The sequence below is a fragment of the Gastrolobium bilobum genome, unplaced genomic scaffold (genome assembly GCF_033153095.1).
Source record: "Gastrolobium bilobum isolate Gb01-03AN ecotype WA unplaced genomic scaffold, APGP_CSIRO_Gbil_v1 utg10860, whole genome shotgun sequence".
NCBI lineage: Eukaryota > Viridiplantae > Streptophyta > Magnoliopsida > Fabales > Fabaceae > Gastrolobium > Gastrolobium bilobum.
The window spans coordinates 73,639-85,911 of NW_026895924.1; positions in this window are offsets into that span (position 1 = coordinate 73,639).

Consider the following 12,273-nt stretch of genomic DNA (forward strand, 5'->3'; position numbering starts at 1 on the left):
CTTTGTGTTTCATGTATGTTGGTTAATCAAAAAAAAAAATTGTACAGCCTTAATACTTATAACTGACATATATGTACCAAGCAGTTTGAACCAAATAGATTTTTCATTTCAAAAATTTAATAATTACAAGGGAACGGAAAGGGAAATAAAATAAACAATACTAGAAATAAACTAGAATTTAACAATTATGAGGGTTTTCTCCTTTTCACTAGGGACGTCTGCTGTCCTTCTGAGCACCTCCAGCTTCTTTGGCTTCATCAACTTCCTCTTGTGTGAGGGGTCTCCTCCTGAGCTGATCTCTCAATCTTAATACTTCGGTTGCAGGTATCCATTTCTCAGCATCCTTCAGTAGATCACTGATTATGGCAACGAGGTAATTGTTGGTGGACCTCATCATTGTCCTGCCGGTGCGAATGTGGACAATCTGTCCTTCAACGTCCAATAGTCTCATCTCCAACTCATAAATTCTCCCCTCCAAAAATGTTCCAAAGGCTTTGAGGGCTTCTGTGGTTTCTTTCCTTTCTTCAGAGTGCTTGAGGAGGAGCTTATTAAGCAAGAGTTCAGCTCTGTGGTTATGCAGGGAGTTGGAGAGTATTAGAGAGTCATATGCTCTTCTGATTTCTCCCTTGACAGCTTGGAGTGTTGATGCATAGAAGGCAGCACTGGTGTCTTGGATGGTTGTCCTAATGGTGCTGAGTTGCTGTTCTCTCTCTTCCTTCTGCTGTTCCTGAAATATGTTCAAGGAAGACGAGAGTTGACCCAATCCGTCCCTTAGAACCTTCAGCTCTTCATTAGTGCTTGTCATATCAGTTTGAGGAACAAATTGTTTTTCTAAGCACGTTTTCAACATTTGCAATAAGTGCAAATTTGATATGGCTGCGTATCTTTTTGAGTGACTCAGCAGGGACAGGTGTCCCAGTCATTCTTATCTTCTAACCCAGGGAATGTTCCCTTTGTCTTTTCTTAATAAAAATCCTAATTATTATTTACTAACTATCATTAAAAGAAAAGGTAAAGAAAAATGTTGATTAGTTAAATGTAAACCTAATCTAATGAAGGGGAAGGGAACGTAAAGCATTACTAATTACTTATTTACTACTGTTTATAACAACTTTGCAAAATATATAAATAAAATATGGTTTTTTTTATAGAAAATTGGGATTGTGTGGTCAGGGGCCACCCCAAAACTACATTCCTAGAACGGAACGTACGTTATTTGGACTTTGGAGTGGAACATCGGACGTTCCCTCCTTTTGGGAGTTATGTGGTTAAGGTTAACCACCTCAAAACTTTGCTCTTTGACAGAGAGCAAATGAATCCGCTGGGTTGCCTCCCAGTCAATGCTTAATTTAATGTCTTTAGCTAGACATGGTACTTACCTCTCAGGTGGATTCAGAAGTGGTTGAGGGAACTTCAGTGTCCCCTGGTAGTGATCCTGGTACTCTTGTTTGGAGACTGGCAACAATTTGTCCTAAATGGGATTCAATGTTCCTGACCACTGCATCATTCCTGGTGACATATTCTTTGACATAGTTTTCCATGGTGTTGATGCATTGGTCATCTCTGTGGAACGGAACATAATTGTTTTTTCTTTGTTCAAGCGTTCCACTGTTGCTGCCTTGCTGGTACTGCTGCTGAGTGTTGAATGGTCTGTGGTTCGTGGGTGGCCTCCATTGGGGGTTATGGTTCTGATCTTTGGTGATAGTTCCTCCAGGATTTGAATTGGTATTGCGTCCTGCTTGTTGCTTGTCCCTGGATTGGGTGAAGTTCCTGTTTCTAAATTTTTCTGCATAGCACACCAGTGCAGTGGATGGACAGTCTGCTGAATCATGAAGGTCACCACAGGCTGAAAAAGGTTCAGTTTCAGCTGCTGTGAGTTGCAAGACTTCCATCCTTGGTGCTTCTTGATCATTTTTCAAGTTCTTCACCTTATTCATGAGTGAGGCTAGCTGGGCTTTCATGGCTGTTTGTTTGTCTAGTTCAAGCATGCCAGGCTTCCTTACTGGGTTCACCCTGTCTATTGGCCATTGGAGACATCTTTCGGCGGTTCCTTTTATGATGTCATACCTGGATTCAAGAGGTCCTGTAAAAAAATATCCTCCTACAGAAAATCTAAATGTGACTGAGAAGTATGGTCAAGTCACTTATAGAAAGATTGTAACACTCCCCAACTCTCCACCCCATAGTTTGGACATTTTCTGATGATGTCCTTGTATCTTTCCCATGCTTCATAGAGATTTTCTCCATAAAACATCCTGAAGTTAGAGATTTATGCTCTTACATCAGCTTGTCGGGACATAGGGAGAAACCTCTCTATGAACTTGTTAGAGAGTTCCTCCCATGAGTGTATTGAACCAAGGGTGAGAGTTTTCATCCATGTTTTTGCTTTTAAGCCCAAGGAGTGAGGAAATAACCTCATTCTCATACTCTCCTCTGTCACACCCTCAGCTTTAAAATTATCACAGATATCTTGAAAGGTGGTGAGGTGTGTGTAAGGATCTTCTGTAGGGAGTCCATTGAAGACTCCTGCTTCCCTAATCTTGTTAAACATGATAGGTTTCAGTTCAAAATTGGGTGCTATAGGAGGGAGGATTATTCCCCTCTCTGGCCTATTCCTGAAAGGAGCGGCCAGAGTTCTGAAATTTTGTTTAAGAGGAACATCTTCATTATTATTGTGATCAGCCATGTTTTCAAGAATTTCTTCCCTGAGGTTTCTTCTTCTACTATGAAGTGTAACTTCTGGTTCAGGATCAAAGAGAAACTCAGGTACTTCAATGGAGTGGTCAGAGTTTGTTTCAAACTCTTCACTCATAAACCATAAACCATAAACATAAGTTATATGAACAACAGGTTCAGTGACAAAAAAAATAAAATCAAATATACAGAGTATGTACTAAAACAGTAATAAGAACAAAATTTAGTGTTGCTATCCCCGGCAACGGCGCCAAAAACTTGTTGGGAGGTTTGCTGATGGTGGAAAAATATAAGTTCTGATGGAGGATGTTTCCCAATTCTATATTGGTGATAGAACACAAATTCGTTCCCTTACTTCCAACCCAAGTGCGCAAGTGCACGCATCAAGTAATAATGGGTGTATTAAGGCCCAGATTATCGTTCCCACGAGGATAGAACTCTACATATTGTCTTATACTATTTTATAAAGAATGAAAATGAGAAGAAAAGTTAGTGAATGAACTGTCTGGTCAAACGTTCCCTACTGTCTTGACAACGTTCCTCAGGAACAGTAAGTTCAATCTGATGGCAAACAATTGCTCGTTGCGTTATATATGTGATCCTTCCTGTTTAGAAGAAGGTGAGATAATAATCATTGGAGATTTGGTAGATACAAGATTAAATAAAGTAAAAATAATAAAACAATAATAACTATAATTAAGAGACAACAAGTGGATGGTTTTAAAAATAGTTTAACAGAAGGAACAGATTCACTGCTCCATTCTTAAATAGTTATTTCCTCTGCTCAAGATTTAACACTTTTTGGCTTTGTCCTAGTTTCTTATCTGCCAACTCCAATTCCTCAGCTCATGGACTAGATGGCTCACAAGTTTCCATATTCCTATGGCTCCCTTGACTCCAACAGGTACTCAGTACATAACCTTAAAGTGGACGAAGCGGCCCCTTATTCCTAAGGTGACCAATAGTGTTTTTTTTAGAACTCGCACCGTTAATTAAGGAAGTTAATTAATTAATTATGTGAAATTAGAAAATAATTTCATAATTGACCCTAATAATTATTGAGGCTTAAATAAATATAGAAAGTGGTTACCAATGCTGAAAGTCGTTTTTCTAACGAAAAGTGCAGATACCGGTTTTATTAGTCGGTATAAATGCGTACCGAAAAAGTATCCCGAAAAATTATAACGAGTGCATGATAATTCCTTGAATAATATATAGGACTTGTAAAACGAGTTTCAAGTTAAAATAATGAGAACTAGTGCCATAAACTGATACTGGCTATGTAAAAGCGCGTACCGAAAAGGTGCTGCGAAAAATATAAGAAAAATATGATAATTCTTGTAAAATTGAGTAGGTTAAGAATCCTGAGTTTGGGATTAAAATGCTAAGCGTAGCAATTAATGTTATATCTGTGTGTTTAATTGTTGAGTGGCTATATAAGTGGTGGGCACATGATCCTAGGTCTAATGTTTGGCACCTCTACGTAGCATTTTGCTGAGCCTTTGAAGTCAGCCACCCTTGCCACCTTTCTCTCCACCTTTGTGAGCCAAGAATCCTACTTTCTTCTTGGTTTCTTCATCTAATCACCTTGGGTGAGTGTGCATCATCATTGGGGGGTTGTGGGAGATCTTGTTTCTGAGGGTTGGTGGTTGTGTTGTGTTTGTGAGGGGGATGAGTTGGTTGGTTGTTGGGTTGGAGCTTTGTTCTTGGTTGTTGAAGCTCCAAGTGTCAACCTTTGTGAAGAAAAATCAAGTCTTGAGCACCATTTTCGTGCACCCTTCTGTGTCAGCACCTTGAGGCTAGTTTGTGAGCTCCAAGAGCACTTTGGTTGCTGCCTTGAAGCTTGGGTAAGTGTCACCAACCTTGATCATGAGTTTAATGGGTTAAAGTTGAGATTTTGGTATGTTTAATGAGTTAAACAAGTAACCCACTGGTATGTGAACTTAAAACAGAGTAAAGATGCATGCTTTAACGTTTGGAAGTGTTAAAAGTGGAACCTTTGAAGGATATCTTCACAAAATGCAGAACTGCATTCTGTCGTGAAATATCCGGATATTGATATCCGGATATGGGAATCTGGATATCCGGATATTGACAGAGTGATATCCGGATATTGATATCTGGATATGTCCTCGAGGAATATCCGGATATTCTGGGTTTTCGAGGAACAGTAGCACACTTTTCATCCAGAACTGATGTTTGGGGTTTGTGGACCCTAGATTGATGGAGTTGAACTTCTGTAATAACTTAACTAAGTCAGAATCATGTGATTAAGGGCTTATGGCTTGGTAAGAAGCCTTAAGACATAAAACGTTAAGGAAATGCGTTGTCTTTATGTTGTATACTTGTAGAGTATGATTATTGATATATTATTGGTCCATATCAGATTGTGATTCTGCTGTGTTTGGACTTTGAGCTTGTGGACTCTTCGATTGGATAGTTAGCTTAAGAGGTAAGCTTTCGTGTCCTCGGTTTAGCCATGTTGTGGTTCCACCATGTCCCATGGGGATATGGTTATATGCATGCTATGTTACATTCTTTGATATATTGAAATGCTTTTGAGCTGATATGTGCAATGGTTTATGATATGCATGTGGTGTTCCACCTATGCGGTAAGCTTGAGTATGTGGTATATACAAGATGGGGAGACTGGGGTGAGGTGCAAGCGATGTTCCTTGTACTATAATTGTGGGTAATAGACGTATTCCTGCATTCTCTGGCCAGTAGATTATTTTATTGACACACATGACATGATTATATGCTGCATTGCACTATTTTGGAAAGGATATTGTTAAACTATTTTGGAACTTATATTGCACATGTAAGTGAGCTTGGGGTGGAAGATCCTTGAGGACCCCTTGCTTTACTGAGATTTCTTGATTAGAGATCTCACCCCACGTTTGGAGAATGCTTATTTCAGGTTCAGGTAGTATGGGGACTGATGCCTCTGGCGGCAGGAGGCCAGAGCTTAGTTGATGATTATTGTTGTTATATTTATGCTGGCATGACTGGATTGGATGTTGTTTATATTTTCTGTCATTTATGATTATTGCGTTGAGACTTATGTTGGGCTTTGTTGCCTTATTTGGGTGAGCATGGGAGTTGTCCATGCCACTATATTGTTAGTACTTTGAGTTGAGTTGTATAACTTAGTAGGTTGTCCGGTCTACGTGTTGTAGTTCCGTGACTAGAGACTTATATCTGTTATTTTAATTAATGAGGTATTCAGTTAGCTGTCTTTTGCAATTTACACACAGGCATGATTTTATTTAAATGATTAATTAAGAAAGTTGGTAATAATTAATTAAGCAAGTTGCAATCAACATTACCTGATATATACGGGGTGTTACATTTTTGCCATGACACTACCTGCCCCCAATGGCTATGCTGTCTGAAATCCCTTCCTTGTGGAAGTTCCTTTCTCAGTACGTGTTCAATTTCCATTGATACACAATGAATATAGCTTACTTTTCCAAAGAAATACAAAAAGCTTCAGTCAAGAGTTTCGAAAATAATTCTTTAAGAGTGTTGCAGTTTATCCGTTCCACAGATAGTTCAGCCCATGGCTGATATTTTAAACATAATTATTCTAAACTGAAGTCCCATAGACCCGAGATTCAGCTTAGAGATAACAAATGGAACGAAAAGAAGAAACACTTATATTAAATTGAAAGACAGTTTCCAATGAAACATAAAAATGAGGAGGGTGGTTTGATGCTCTTGAGGAGTCTTAGGGGATGATACAGAACAGAGAAGAAGGGTTGTCACTTAACTACAGTTACAACTATATAAAACTAAACTACTAACTACTACTAGGTGATCTCTTCTTTTAGGACTTCAATCCCTCCAGAATTCGATGATGTTTTTGTATTTGGGACGTCCTATTTATAGGTAGAAGAGGGATGGCATTCTTGTAAATACTTTGGAGCTGGTTTCTTGAATGAAGGGACGGGGCGATGGCAACAGTGTTTAGAAGCTTTGCAAATTGCTTGATGGGATAGTATTTGTTGATGATTAGTCGTTTTCTGCAGTCCCCCCATGCCTTGTTTTCTTCTTGGCCAATGAGGACTCTTGATTCTCTACTCTTCACGTTTCTTAGTGCTTAAGTGGTGCACCGCCTCTGCTTTTAGAAGACTTCGTTTCCACATTTCCTGCAAAAGGGACAGAGACATTAAATGAGTGGAGCATGTGCATTAAATGCTTCTTAGTCCATTCCCCTTTTAATATATTTTAAAGTAATACATCACCATACGTTCTCCCACTGTGTTTTTGTCACAAATATGTAAAACAAGTTATTTCCATGCTGAAGTTGCTCATTAGATGAGGGAACGTAAGGTATTTTGCCATCAAAATGGGCTTAGATATGATTGAATTTACGTCCCATCAAGGACCAACATGATTAATACATAATCTCCAACAATAATACATCAAGCATATTACAATATGGCATAGACAATCCCTATGCTCACATCAAATGCACATATTAAATACTGTTAATATTAAGCATGCCTCAGCTACAAAATATCTCATAAACATAATGCATGTATACCATGCCAACAACTCGACTCTGGCCTTTTGCCTCAAGATGCACCAACATCAACAATCTCAGTACCTGAAAAATGTGCCCCATAAGGGGTGAGATTTTTAACAAGAAATCTCAGTAAGACAAGGGGTCTTCAAGGATCTCTCCACCCCAAGCTCACTTACATGTGCAATATAAGTTCAAAACGATAATAACAATAATATGGCAAATATCCATGCAATGCAGCATATGTTTATGTCATGTGTGTATGCATCCTATTGGCCAGAGAATAAAAATATAGGGATTACATACGTCTACAACCTAAAGTACAAGGAACACCGCTTGTACGTCACCCACAGATTCACCATCTTGTATGTCTCCACATACTCAGGCTTACCGTCTAGGTGGTACACCACATACATATCATATGGCACTTGCATTCAATTAAAACAGCTCAATAGCATTTCAGTAATCATCACATAATTTCATAAAAACACATCATGCATATAAACCATCCCTCCATGAGGTATGCTTGAACCAACAATGGGCAAAACCGAGGATACGAAAGCTTACCTTATCTGCAAATGCTCCAATGAACTATCAGTATCCAAAGGACCACAATCATAGCCCCTCACAAAATCACAACCTATTTCAAGATATAAAGGCAATTAATAAATATCCTTGTTTACGACACTCTTTTATATATTATCTTTTACATAGTCATTCTTTACGTAGTGACACCAACACAAGGTGGGATAAACTAAGTCCGCTCCCTAAGGTAACTTAACGTTAGAACATCACTTACAAGTACAATAGAGTCTATAATTCATTTCCTTGAAGAACATTCCAAAGAAATCAACTCTATTTAAGAATACGACAACAAACTTCGCTTACCATTTTTGAAATTGCAGTTGCAACTATTTAGCCTAAATTCGGAGATTTTAATATGTTAAACTAGGTATCAAAATATTTCCAACGACATATTTTATGTCTCAATCGGAGTTGTATAACTTCGGTTATGATTTTCGCAAAGTGACTGCTACAAATTGAATTTTCAGCAACCAAGATGCGACTTCAAACTAACACTGATACCAAACCACTTATCCAATGGCTACTAAATTTTACATGGTTGTAGCTCTATGTGTTAGCTACGCATAGGTCTAAACGGAACTCGATTTGGAGCTCTATAGCTCAAGATATCAAATTTTTAGCGAAACAGATTCGTTGCTGTCTCAATATCCGAATATGCCATATCCGGATATCATATCCGGATATTTCACGAAAGAGGCCAAAAACTAACAAGATGATGAAAGATAGCTCTCAACTTCAAAAAGCAGCAGCTTGCATCCCCAAAGGAAGAGTCTTTCTCCTCTCCAAAGATTTCCATCAAATGTTTGTCAAGGTTCCATGGTGAAAAGATGAATAAAAGTGGCATCTTAATGGTTTTTCTTGAAAAGAAGGTAATGAAAACTATAGGAGAAGCATATGGCAGCCATAGTGTTCAGAAGATTAACATGGAAGTGTTCAAAAGCTTAGGAATTTGTGCCCCACTTATCTATTTATAAATACACTAACTCAAATCATCGGTATTAGTTCTAATGGTTCTACTAATCATTTTTCTACAAACTTTATATTCTTAACCTAGACATTTTTCTAAGAATTATCATATTTGTCTTATAATTTTCACAGCACTTTGCCGATACGCATTTTATGCGTAGCCGGTATTAGTTCTGACATCACCGCTCATTATTCTTTCTCAAACTTGATATTCTTGACCTAGATATTTTTCTAGGAATACTTATATTTTTATTATAATTTTTCGAAACACTTTATCGGTACGCAGTTATACCGTGAAGCAAAATTGGTATCAACACTTCTCATCAAAAAAGCAACTTTAAGCATTATTTGATTTTCTAAATAATTATCTTATCATAATTATGTATACTCTTTATCAAATCCATGCTCACAATCTTATTTTATTAATTATTTAGCGGTGCGAGTTCTTTCAAAATCTCTCCACACTCAAACCCTCTCCAAAATATTGGTACCAATCAATTCCTCTTGAAATTTCCTTCAAGTTAGGCTTTGGAAGAACTTGATTTGGAGGTCTAGAACTCAAGTTATCAATTTTTGAAGTTTCTTTCCTCTACTCTGATGGCAGCGGCGAGTTTGATGAGGGAGAAGGAGAAAATGATGATTTGGGAGTTTCTTTCTTGTTTTATTGTGTAACTTAAGTAACTTAAATGACCGGTAAACTTTGCTCACACCACTAAACATGGTAACCTACTTATTTAACTTATTTAAATGCTCATATTAGCTATGACTTAACATTTTTTTCATATGTGTGTGATTACTCATAATCCATGAATATATTCTTTTATCATGAATTTTAACATTTAATTATATCATGAGATATTTTCTCATTGTCTCATTTAATAAATTTCCGGTAATTATAAAAATAACTATATTTACCGAATATTACAAAAATTTCATTGTCATCTTAACATTGATTTTATTTCATTAACTGGGTTTCTTATCTAATTAATTCTTTTTAATCATTGCAAAAATCCTAATTTCTTATTTTATCACTGTGGGCTATTATAAGTACAAACATTTGTGTATCAGCTTGAGACCTTAGCAGTAATAAATCTTAAATAGAACTTACGGATTGAAAAATTTGGTACTGCTGCAATGACTCACCTTCGGCATCCTACTGCTCACACCCAGAACCCCGGTCCCCAAAAATATTTAGTATTAAATTAACTCAGCCAGGATTCAAGATGTGAAAAGAAAGATTTTTTATTTACCAAAAAAAAAAAAAAAAAGATGTGAAAAGAAAGAGGGCAACAAAGAAAACGCGACATTCTAGAAACAAGAAAATAATGGTTGAGTCAAGAAGGATAAGGAAGATTGTAGGATTTCTAGTCAGCCCATAGGGTGTAAGGTAGAGGGATTAAATTGTCAACATACATCACCAAGACGTATGTTGAAGACCAGAACAAATGACAAAAGTACGAGTGTATTAAAAAATAATAATAATAATAGTCCTTGTCACAGGACCTTGTGCGCGACTATGTCACAACTTAGCAACTATATTCATGTATACCAAGCCACACTCAGCCTCATTCTAAATGTGGTGGTCATGTGCCCACCATAGGGGTATCAAAATTCAAACTGTAATATATCTAAAGTGTAAGAGACTGCAAAATTTTCACACATATATTTATAGAGCTATAATACTTTCATTTGTTTGCAAGGTGAACTTAATACTTTTGTATATCACTCAATAACTATACATTCATATATATGCTATGATAATTCTTGTTAATCCCTATATCCAATTTTTTTTCTTATAGCACATAACTGACATACAAATCTATGATAGGATCTTATTGACTGCACCTATTTGCAATCACAGATTTAATACTTTAGTCCTCAAGCAATTACCATCTCACGACACAATTAAGGACAATCTAAAGTAAATATAATTTACATTTATCAACATGAAGCAGATTAATTATGTATAATGCAAAATCTTATAATCCAAGGCACAATTAGCCGAGAATATACAGATATAGTTCTCTTGTACAGTCCTTGGTTTTGGTGATAATTTATCAACATAGGACACATGATCGAATAACCGCCTACATTCAAATACATACCCAACGTGACACAGGCTCCGTTACATATTGAATGATACCAGATAGTCCATTTCAAACATGGCACCCAACATACTCCGTTTCAAATGTGGTGCTACTCAAACAATATCCACCAAGTCAATAAGATAACTAAAAGACAGAATTTCAGGAACTATTCATGAATAGGCATCAACACCACTCATCCTAGGTGGTGAATTCAGTTTAGCTATAGGACAATACAAACTTGCAGCAACCAATCGTATTCTATTCATTGTCCCAAAACATACTACTTTTTAGCCAACCAAGCATATTCAAATGTAAGTCAGACAGAAGGTCAACATTGAATGCTCAATCAACTCAGCTCAATTGCCAAGCACAAGATATTATTCAAATAATTCTGTTGCCCTCCATAATCCTGCATGCACGCATCATGTTAGGTAGTCAGTTGATCACGCTCACATTTTAACATCAAGTCGTGCATAATCAATCATGTTTAGCACCAAACCATTGTCTACACATATGCACACAAAATACAACACAAACACTATAATTCGAATTCTCATAGAATATTGCTCTGATACCATTAAACGTGACATCCAAAGGCAGAATGCTTAATAGAGATCGCACAAGAGGTTGGACTTGAGGCAGGACATTTTTCATTCCATAAGTCTCTATGATATTGTCATTCAATCATATCCAAACCCATATCACATGCGAAGAAATCACACAAACCCCAACAAATCAATATCATTCTTAAGCACAAATTAATTTCTTAACATAAATTCTTTTAAAATTAATCCTATTAAAATTAACTTTATCAAACTATAGATTATATACAGAGTAATAATTCAATTTTGACAGCAACTTCCTTTTATTTTTATTTTTAAATGGTTAACCCAAACAAACTCAAATCACATAAAAAGAAAGTCCCATTCAGATTAACCCTTCTTCCAATTGATTATGTTGGTTCTCCATCCAAGTTTAATAATAACGCAGATAGGTCTTTTACATATATTGAACAAGTACAACCCAACTAGTTTTCATTACCATCGTTACCTATTTGCCTTTTTTGTCTTTGTAACTTAAGAATGCCATCTTGAATCTCATTAAGTAGATCCACTGAGTCTAGGTTGTTGTCTGAAATGCACTGTAGAACAATTCCCAGACTAGCAATTTCTTGATCTATGGCCTTATCCTGCATTCACATTCAACACACATATATATATAACTAGCATGTAACTATATGAAGATTAAATGTTTAACAAAATAGAATTTGAATAAGAAAAAAGAACCTGGATTTTAATGGACTTGTTTTTTGCGTTCTGCACATATTCTCGCAAGAGATCGATTGGTTGATTCATGTCAGTCAACTTATAAGCACATATAAATCTAACAGCTTCAATATGTTGTTGCTTCGCA